General features: G+C 33.8%; 1 non-coding gene across 1 annotated transcript; it reads left to right on the forward strand.

Annotated features, from left to right (window-relative positions):
- Positions 1-7,549: 7,549 nt before the first annotated feature.
- TRNAC-ACA (transfer RNA cysteine (anticodon ACA)) lies at positions 7,550-7,621 on the forward strand. Its single transcript has one exon. It is a non-coding gene; the product is annotated as a tRNA-Cys (tRNA).
- The last annotated feature ends 2,368 nt before the right edge of the window (positions 7,622-9,989 follow it).

The following is a 9,989-nucleotide window of genomic DNA, read 5'->3' on the forward strand; positions in this document are numbered from 1 at the left end:
GTTCAATAGTATAATGTATCTTTAATTACAGATAACTTTAGAGTAGAAGTTCAATTTCTCAGAGGACCATAGATAAATGCTGTATTCCTACCATGCTGATATGCAGATTTAAATTCCCCAAAGCAAGTAAATAATTGAACAAATATGAGAACAGTTTTTAATAAGATTAAACTAATAACTAATGTCTGGAATAGAGTGGTACATGTTATTTGTTGTTCAGTCACTTAGTCATGCCCAACTCTTTGCAACCCCATGGGACTGCAGCACTCCAGGCTTCACTGTCCTTCACCATCTCCCAGTTTGCGCAAACTCATGTCCATTGAGTTGGTGATGCCATCCAACCATGTTGACCTCTGTCGTCCCCTTCTTCTCCTGCCTTCAATACCAATGAGCTGGCTCTTCACATCAAGTGGCCAAAGTATTGGCACATCATTTTCAGCATCAGTCCTTTCAATGAGTATTCAGGATTGATTTTCTTTAGGATTGATTCGTTTGATCTTCTTGCTGCCGAAGGGCCTCTCAAGAGTCTTCTCCAGCACCACAGTTTGAAATATCAATTCTTCAGTGCTTACCTTTCTTTATGATCCAACTCTCACATATGTACATGACTGCTGGGAAAACTGTAGCTGTGACTCTATGAACCTTTATTGGTAAAGTAATGTCTCTGCTTTTTAATATGCTGTCCAGGTATGTTATAGTTTTTCTTCCAAGGAGCAAGCATCTTTTAATTTCTTGGCTGCAGTCAACATCCACAGTAATTTTGGAGTCCAAGAAAATAATATCTGTAATATATTTATTTTAAATTATACCTCTAATATATTTTTAAATTATTTTGGTTTCAATAGGTATAATTTATAAAAGATAAATATCATGCCAATTATAATACATCTCAGTTCCATGACAGGTGCTGATTAACACAGTTAATTTTATATCATTTTATATAACAAAAAATTTTTATTATAGTTTAGAGATTCAATTTTTTAAAAAAATATTTTAATTGGAAGACAATTGCTTTACAATGTTGCATTGGTTTCTGCTGTACAAGAACATGAATCAGTTGTAAGTATACATATATCCCCTCCCTCTTGAGTTTCCTTTCCCCATCTCAGCCCTCTAGGTCATTACAGGGCACCAACCTGAGTTCCTTATACTATACAGTTTTAAATTCTTAAAATGTTGAAAAATATCCTATATCTCTCAATTTCTACTTCTTTATTGTATGGAAATATATTCAGTACCATACCAAAAAAAAAATCAAAATTACTGGTACATTATTAAGTAAAAACTTATATTTTGTAATTTATTTAAATCATGAATTTAAATTACATTTTGAAATCTAAAAAAATAATATAAATTGCTAAGTTCTGAGCAAATATTTTGATAAGCAATGAAATTAATGCTTTTATTTTACCAAAATGTGCAGTGGCATAGTTAAACTCCATATTTCAAGAATCAGATTTCCTTGTTGTTGTCAGTATTGCTGGATAAGATCTGGATATGCTTCTTTTGAACTGATATCAGCAGCAGTGGTAGAATAAGAATCTCTACAATGTTTCTCTATAAAAGTTATTATAACAATGGAAATAAATCAAAAATCAAAATTAACTCTTTAAAGTTAGAAGTTCCACAATTATAACAGATGGATCTGAAATTCAACAAAATCTTCATTACCAGAAAAATTTCATTGTTTGGCTATTCCATGGAAATCCCCACTACTAATGGTGGTAGTTTTTAACCTGATTCTGAAATTGTTCTGTTCAAATAGTCTTTATTTCTGAGTATTTGTATAAAGCAATCAGCTGCAATTGCTTACACTGCAGCTATCTGAAGTGAAAACAGTTTGAGCAAATAAGAATCTGATCAAACACTTTTAAAAAGCTGAAAAATAAAATACCCTTAGGGGGCTTTTAAAAGCTTTCAGAAATTTGTGGAAATACAAAAAGTGATCCACATATATACAGCGGTGCACATATCCAGGAAAGAAATGAAAGGGCCTTGAAATCTCTCTTGCAAAGGTCATGGAGTTCTGTGCAAGAGAGAAGTCAAAGCTAAAACAGAATTTCAATCTGCCAGCTTTAGGATTGTGTGTATGATCCAACATACACAAGGAAGTGAAGTGAAGTGAAGTGGCTCAGTCGTGTACGACTCTTTGCGACCCCATGGACTGTAGCCCGCCAGGCTCCTCTGTCCATGGGATTCTCCAGGCAAGAATACTGGAGTGGGTTACCATTTCCTTCTCCAGGGGATCTTCCCGACCCAGGGATGGAACCCGGGTCTCCTGCATTGGAGGCAGATGCTTTAACCTCTGAGCCACATGTACAAGGAACCTCTTGGCAAATGCTAGAGACTTATTAGTTCAAGATTTTTAAGGAACTCCCTTTCTAATCATTAGTTGACCTCTGAGCTAATCAAGCAGAGACATTGGCCAAAGATGACAAAGAATGCTGACTTCACAAATTTATTTTAGGAATGATACCACATAAACAAAAAACAGCAACACACTCTGGGGAGTGGAAGAAACTGGTTTTTAAAATTGCCACATTATATTCTTTGAAATAATAAAATTTTAATAAAAATCTATGTGCCATACAAGGAATTAAAAAAGAATAACCCATACACAGAGGGAAGCAAAGGAATCAATAGAAGTTATCCCTGTGAAATTCAAGATTATTGGACTTACAAACCAAAGTTTTAAAATCAGCTATTTTAAATATGCTTGAAGAAATTAAACCAAGTCTAAATAACGAAGAGAAAGTATGGGAATAATGCCTCACAAAGTAAAACATATCAATGATAAGGTAAAAATTATATAAAAAAAGAACCATACAAATTCTGGGTAGGATAATACTAAAACTGGAAATAAAAGAAAAAAAACAGATTCACTTGAGGGTTTTGAGAGCAAATACATTTGGTGGAAGAATCAGCAAACTTGAAAATAGATCAGTTGGAATTACTCTGTTTGTAACAGGAAAAAAAAGTTAAAAAAACAAAAAGAATGAAGAGTCTCAGAGTGTGACACACCATCAACTGTACCAACATATGTATAATAGGAGTCCCAGAAGCAGAAAAGAAAATATGTCAGAAAAAAAATGTTTGAAGAAATAATGGCCGAAAATTTGCCAAATTTGATGTAAAACAGTCTATAGAGTCAAGAAGCACAAGAAACTAAATTAAGCTCAGAGATCCATATCTAGCCACATTTTAATCAAACTAAAATGGCAAAGAAAAAAATTTTGAAATCAGCAAAAGTGATTTCATCACATATATTATCTTTAATAAGATTCACAGTAAGTTTCTTAACAGAAACCATGGAAGCTAAAAGGTTGCGGAACTGCATATTCAAACTATCAGTGAGAAAAAAATGATTAATTGATTCTATATCCAAGAAAATGATTTTTCCAAAGTAAGGGAGAATTGAGATGTTATATATAAAGAAAAATAGACTATGTTATATATAAAGAAAAATAGACTTTGTCTATCAGAACTGCACAAAAGGAAATGCTAAAGAGAACCCTTCAGACTGAATGAAAGAACTGCAAACACTTACTCACATCTACATAAATGAAAAGAACAGGTAAAAGTAACTACACGTATAAACATAAAAGACAGTGCAGACTTACCTTGGAGATATTGTAAGTTTAGTTCCAGACCACAGCAATAAAGCAAATATCTCAATAAAGCAAGTTACATGATTTTTTGATATGGCCCTTCAGTCAGTCATAATATTTTGTAATAGTTTGAAATACTGCAAGAATTACAAAATGTGACACAAAGATACAAAGTGAGAAAAAGTGTCACTTGAAAAAATGGCACCAACAGGGTTTCTCAACTCATGTTTGTCAAAAACCTCTAATGTATTAAAAAAAAAAAAGGCAGTAAAAAAAAGCAATGAAGTCAGATATGATAAAATGAGATATACTTGAATAGAGGACTATTTTGTTTGTAATCATTTTTTTTTCTTCTATATGATTTAAAATACAGCTGTGCAAAGCAATACATACAAATTTGTCTTGAGGAGTATATAATGTACAAAGATATGATTTGTATGAAAACAGTAATACAAAGATGAGGGGTAGTGGTGCAAAGTTTTGTATAAGTTGAAATTAAATTAGTATTAATTCAAACAGCTTATAACTGTTAATTGTAATTCCAAGAAAAGCCACTAAGAAGATAATTTTTAATTATAATAAATGATATAGCAAGTATATTAAAATGGCACACTGGACATTATTTATTCAGCACAAAGAAGGAAGGGATGGGTAATTAGAGGAACAAAGAGAACACAAGACATGTAGAAAGCAAATAATAAAATTACTGACAAATTATATATTATCAGTAATTACACTTAATACAATGGGTTAAAGATTTCAATCTAAAAACAGGATTGGCATAATGGATTATGAAAAAAATCTCCAACTATGAACTGTCTGTAAGAGATAGCATTTAGATTCAAAGACACAGTTTGGTTGAAAGTAATAGGGTGAAAAGAAATATGCCAGCCAAACAGTAGGAAAAAGAGACCTGAAATGACTATAGTAATATTACAAAGAATAGAGTTTAAAATAGAAAATGTTGCTAAAGAAAAAGAGATGAAATATTATAATTATTTAAAGCTTATCCCATCAGGAAGATCTAAAACTTATAATGATTTACACATATATATTTGTAACAATAGAGCCCCAAAATACATTAGCCAAAACTGACAGAATTAAAGAAAGAAATGAACTAGAAATAGAAAATTCAACAATAATAGCTGGAGACTTCCATACTCCATTTTAATAATAGAGAGAACATTTAGATAGATAATCAACAAGGAAATTAAAATTTAAAGAACACTACACAATAATTAGATCTAAAGCAATTCACAGACCAAAATCTGTGAATCAACAGTGCAAATATAAAATGTTATGTTTATAGTCAATTGATTTTTAACAAGTATGCCAAGACAAAGAAGAAAGAATAATCTTTAACAAATGAAGCTGTGACTGAATTTCAACTCCTATCCCATATTATATAAAATAATTAACATAAAATTTATCAAAGACCTCAGTTTACAACCAAAAGTAAAAAGCTCTCAGAAAACAGAAACAAATGGGCAAGTCTTTGTGATATGGAGTAGACAATATTTTCTTATATATGAAAGAAAACAAAACAAGCAACAAAAGAAAAGGATAATTAATAAGACTATTGCAAGCCAGAAAGAAAAACACCAATACAGTATACTAACGCATATATATGGAATTTAGAAAGATGCTAACAATAACCCGGTGTACGAGACAGCAAAAGAGACACTGATGTATAGAACAGTCTTATGGACTCTGTGGGAGAGGGAGAGGGTGGGAAGATTTGGGAAAATGGCATTGAAACATGTAAAATAATATGTATGAAAAAAAAAATAAAAGTATGATTACATTGAAAAAAATAAAAAAGACTGTCAAATTTCAAACTTTTGTATTTTAGGGGACATCTTCAAGAAAGTGAAAAGTCAGACTTCCCTGTTGGTCAGTGGTTAAGACTTTGTCTTCCAATGCAGAGGGTGCAGATTCAATCCCTGGTCAGGGAGCTCATCCCACATGCCTCACAGACAAAAAAACCAAAGCATAAAACAAAAGCAATATTGCAGCAAATTCAATAAAGATGTTAAAAATGCTCCACATCAAAAAAATCTTAGAAAAAAGGGAGATAAAAAGACAACATACAGAATGCAGATAAATATTTACAACACACACACTTATACAAAACTCTTACAACTCTGAAAAAATGGGTGGGCCATTTGAATAAAAAATTATGCAATGAAGATATTAAAATGATCAATAAGCATAAGAAAAAATGCTTGACATTGATAATATTTAAAGAAATGTATATAGAAACCCTGATGAGAGATCTATTTCACACTTACTAAGAGGGCTATTTTAAAAGTTAGACAAAAAAAATAAAAAATAAATAAATAAATAAAAGTTAGACAGGAATAAGTGTTGATGAGGATGTGACAAACAAAAACAAACACATACCGTAGCTGGTAAGAATGTAAAATGGCACGTTTAGAAAACAGTTTAACAAAGAGTCAACTTAAATGTGCAGTTAACCACATGACTTGACAATTCCAGTTCTCATATACAACCAAGAGAGTAGGAAACATAGGTTAACACAAGACTTGTATATGAATGTTCATAGCAGTACACTTCATGATAGTCAAACTGTGAAGATAACACAAATGTTCATCAACTGATAACCAATCATAAATATGAGTAAAGCACTAATACCTGTTATGACATGTGTGAATCTTGAGAAAATTATGATAAATTGAGAGCCAAATACAAAGGTGGCATACTATGTGATTTTGTAGTATGAAATGTCCACAATATGTCAATCCACAGAGACACAAAGTAGATTAGTGTTTGCAGTGGTTGAGTTGAATGGGGGATGGGGAATGACTGGTAATTGATGTGGCATTTATTTGGGAGTAAAGAAATGTTGCGGAATTTGAAAGTGATGATGACTGCACAATTTTCTGAGTGTTCCCAGAACCGTAGTTGTATATTTTAAAATGCTGAATTCTATGATATGTGAGTTCTATCTCAATAAAACTGAAAAAGAAGTCTTCAATTTTTCTTTTTCTTCCCCTCTTTACATACGTGTAGTTTCATTCCTGATTTTTTTATTTTACTACTTCAATTGTAGATTGTTCTTGTCAGTTCAAGGTTAAATTTCTTAATTGACCTCAAAATTATACTAGAAAAATATATACTATAATTTTTAGCTCCATAAAATTCATTTGCATAATCTTCCTGCCTTTCTGGCTAGAAATATAAAAACACATTCAAGAATATTCAAACACAATCTCTTCATTATAATTTTACCAGTAAATATCCCTTTGTGTTATCAAGAATATTTTAATTGTCTTTTATAACAGTGATGACCAAGAAGTTCACTACTTACCATGTGTGGCTCTTAAGCAACTGAAATGTTGCATGTATGTAAAACCCACACTGGTTTATAAAACACTCTTAAACTAAATAGAATGTAAAATATCCCATGACTAAATTTTACTTTACAGTAAGTGTTCTAAATACAAAAAAGTTCCATTCTGAGAGGATGTTCATTAAGTCCAATTTATTTGTAAATCCAACAAAGTTAGCCTAGGTACCCAACTAACACAATTGGATATATAGTACTGTACTGTAGGGGGTTTATATTCCTTTTCTCACAAATAATACACAGAAAGCAAACACAAAAAGGAAAGAAAACGTTTCTAATCTTAATAGTATTGAAAGGTACAGTAGTATAGTACAACATCTGGTATACCAGGGCCGGCATCGAGTGAATAGGCAAGAATCGTTACTGACTGGAGGAAGCAGAGGAGGGAGCAACTGGTAGAGGTGAAGGATGGTCAACAATAGGAGACACAGGGCAAGTTGCACTTTCAGTCATTTCTCACACTAACGGGACGCATGTTTGCATCTTTGAAAGTTTACAGCTTGAAGGTTCATATGTAAGGGGCATACTGTACTATGTAGCCCTGATAACAGCCTTGATCTAGTGTGTGACTTCCCTGGTGGCTTAGATGGTAAAGCGTCTGTCTACAATGCAGGAGACCCGGGTTCGAGCCCTGGGTGGGGAAGATCCTCTGGAGAAGGAAATGGCAATCCACTCTAACACTATTGCCCGGAATATCCCATGGACAGAGGAACCTGCCAGGTTATAGGGTCGCAGAGTCAGACGCAACTGATCGACTTCACTTCACGAGTGTGTTAAATAAAGCTATACTGAAGGTAATTTATCCTTTCTTAAGCAACTGAAGCCACTAGAAAGTGTAAAATTACCTATGTGACTCTGATTATATTTGTTTGATCAGCAATTTTCAAGAGAACATCTTCCTACACAGACAACTGGTCTTGAGACTTGAGGTGTCTAAACACCATTCTTAATTCAATAAACTGTAAAAATGTGTATGTGACTCTTAGCAATCTAACTACTTTTGGAGTGAACAAATACATTATCTGTAAAACAAAGAATGTGTCACACATTAAAATGGAGTCATTTGCAGTTACATATATTTAAAAATTATCATTAATTCATATATCCTCCAACTCCTATACTTTATTGTAAACTCTGAAAACTCTGTAGGATTTTGTAATTTATGGTTAATATAGGTGACACTGGTGGTAAAGAACATGCCTGCCAAGGCAGGAGACATAAGAGACACTGGTTCAATCCCTGGATAAGGAAGGTCCTCTGGAGAAGGGAATGGCAACCCACTCCAGTATTCTTGCCTGGAGAATTCTATGGACAGAAGAGCCTGGTGGTCTACAGTCCATGGGGTTGCAAAGAATCAGACGTGACTGAAGTGACGCATGCATGCATCAACACACACACATATAGGGATTTAAAATACTTTTATTAAATTAACTTACTGAAAAGTGGTGATTAATATTTTTGAAAATACTGAACTATCTCTATTTTCCTCTCTACTGTACACTTCTTCACTCTGCTGTCACCGTGGGAGTCTGATCTCTATCTGACTATATAACCAGGATCCCTTAACTTCTGTCTCCCTATTTGATTTGCCCAATAAGAGAACAAGAAGGGAAAATATTCTGGGCAGCTATTCTCCTGTTTCTCTTACTGCCAACCCCAATTTGACTTTGCCTGTGTTTCTCTGTATAAGACCATATGCTGAAAAGCAACCCATGTTTTCTACCTACAGTTCTCTCAATAGGATCTGGTAAAGACCATGGGGAGTAAAGGTTTCCCATCCATGTTAGTGTTTCAGCGTTCCTTCTTCACGTAACCTGAGCTACACCTCTGTACAGAGTCCCTACCTTCAGTTTCCTTCAGTCACCCATTTGAATAAATCATCTGTTTCCTACCAAGACCTTGACTGACACAGAGAATGTTCTTTCTATGCTATAGCTATTATTTCTACACTAGACTTTTCTAAGGAATCAGTATATTTAGGAGCAAGCCCTGAAGGGATTGATATAAAGTGTGAGACTTGAATTTTTGCCCATATAGGTTTTTAAAAGATATCTGAGAAGCTTATCTTTGACAAAGAAGGCAAGAATATACAATGGATTAAAGACAATCTCTTTAACAAGTGGTGCTGGGAAATCTGGTCAACCACTTGTAAAAGAATGAAACTGGACCACTTTCTAACACCATACACAAAAATAAACTCAAAATGGATTAAAGATCTAAATGTAAGACCAGAAACTATAAAACTCCTAGAAGAGAACATAGGCAAAACACTCTCCGACATACATCACAGCAGGATCCTCTATGACCCACCTTCCAGAATATTGGAAATAAAAGCAAAAATAAACAAATGGGACCTAATTAACCTTAAAAGCTTCTGCACATCAAAGGAAACTATTAGTAAGGTGAAAAGACAGCCTTCAGAATGGGAGAAAATAATAGCAAATGAAGCAACCGACAAACAACTAATCTCAAAAATATACAAGCAACTCCTACAGCTCAACTCCAGAAAAATAAATGACCCAATCAAAAAATGGGCCAAAGAACTAAATAGACATTTCTCCAAAGAAGACATACAGATGGCTAACAAACACATGAAAAGATGCTCAACATCACTCATTATCAGAGAAATGCAAATCAAAACCACTATGAGGTACCATTTCACACCACTCAGAATGGCTGCGATCCAAAAGTCTACAAATAATAAATGCTGGAGAGGGTGTGGAGAAAAGGGAACCCTCTTACACTGTTGGTGGGAATGCAAACTAGTACAGCCACTATGGAGAACAGTGTGGAGATTCCTTAAAAAACTGGAAATAGAACTGCCTTATGATCCAGCAACCCCACTGCTGGGCATACACACTGAGGGAACCAGAAGGGAAAGAGACACGTGTACCCCAATGTTCATCGCAGCACTGTTTATAATAGCCAAGACATGGAAGCAACCTAGATGTCCATCAGCAGATGAATGGATAAGAAAGCAGTGGTACATATACACAATGGAGTATTACTCA

This window comes from Bos javanicus, chromosome 12 (genome assembly GCF_032452875.1).
Source record: "Bos javanicus breed banteng chromosome 12, ARS-OSU_banteng_1.0, whole genome shotgun sequence".
Lineage (NCBI taxonomy): Eukaryota > Metazoa > Chordata > Mammalia > Artiodactyla > Bovidae > Bos > Bos javanicus.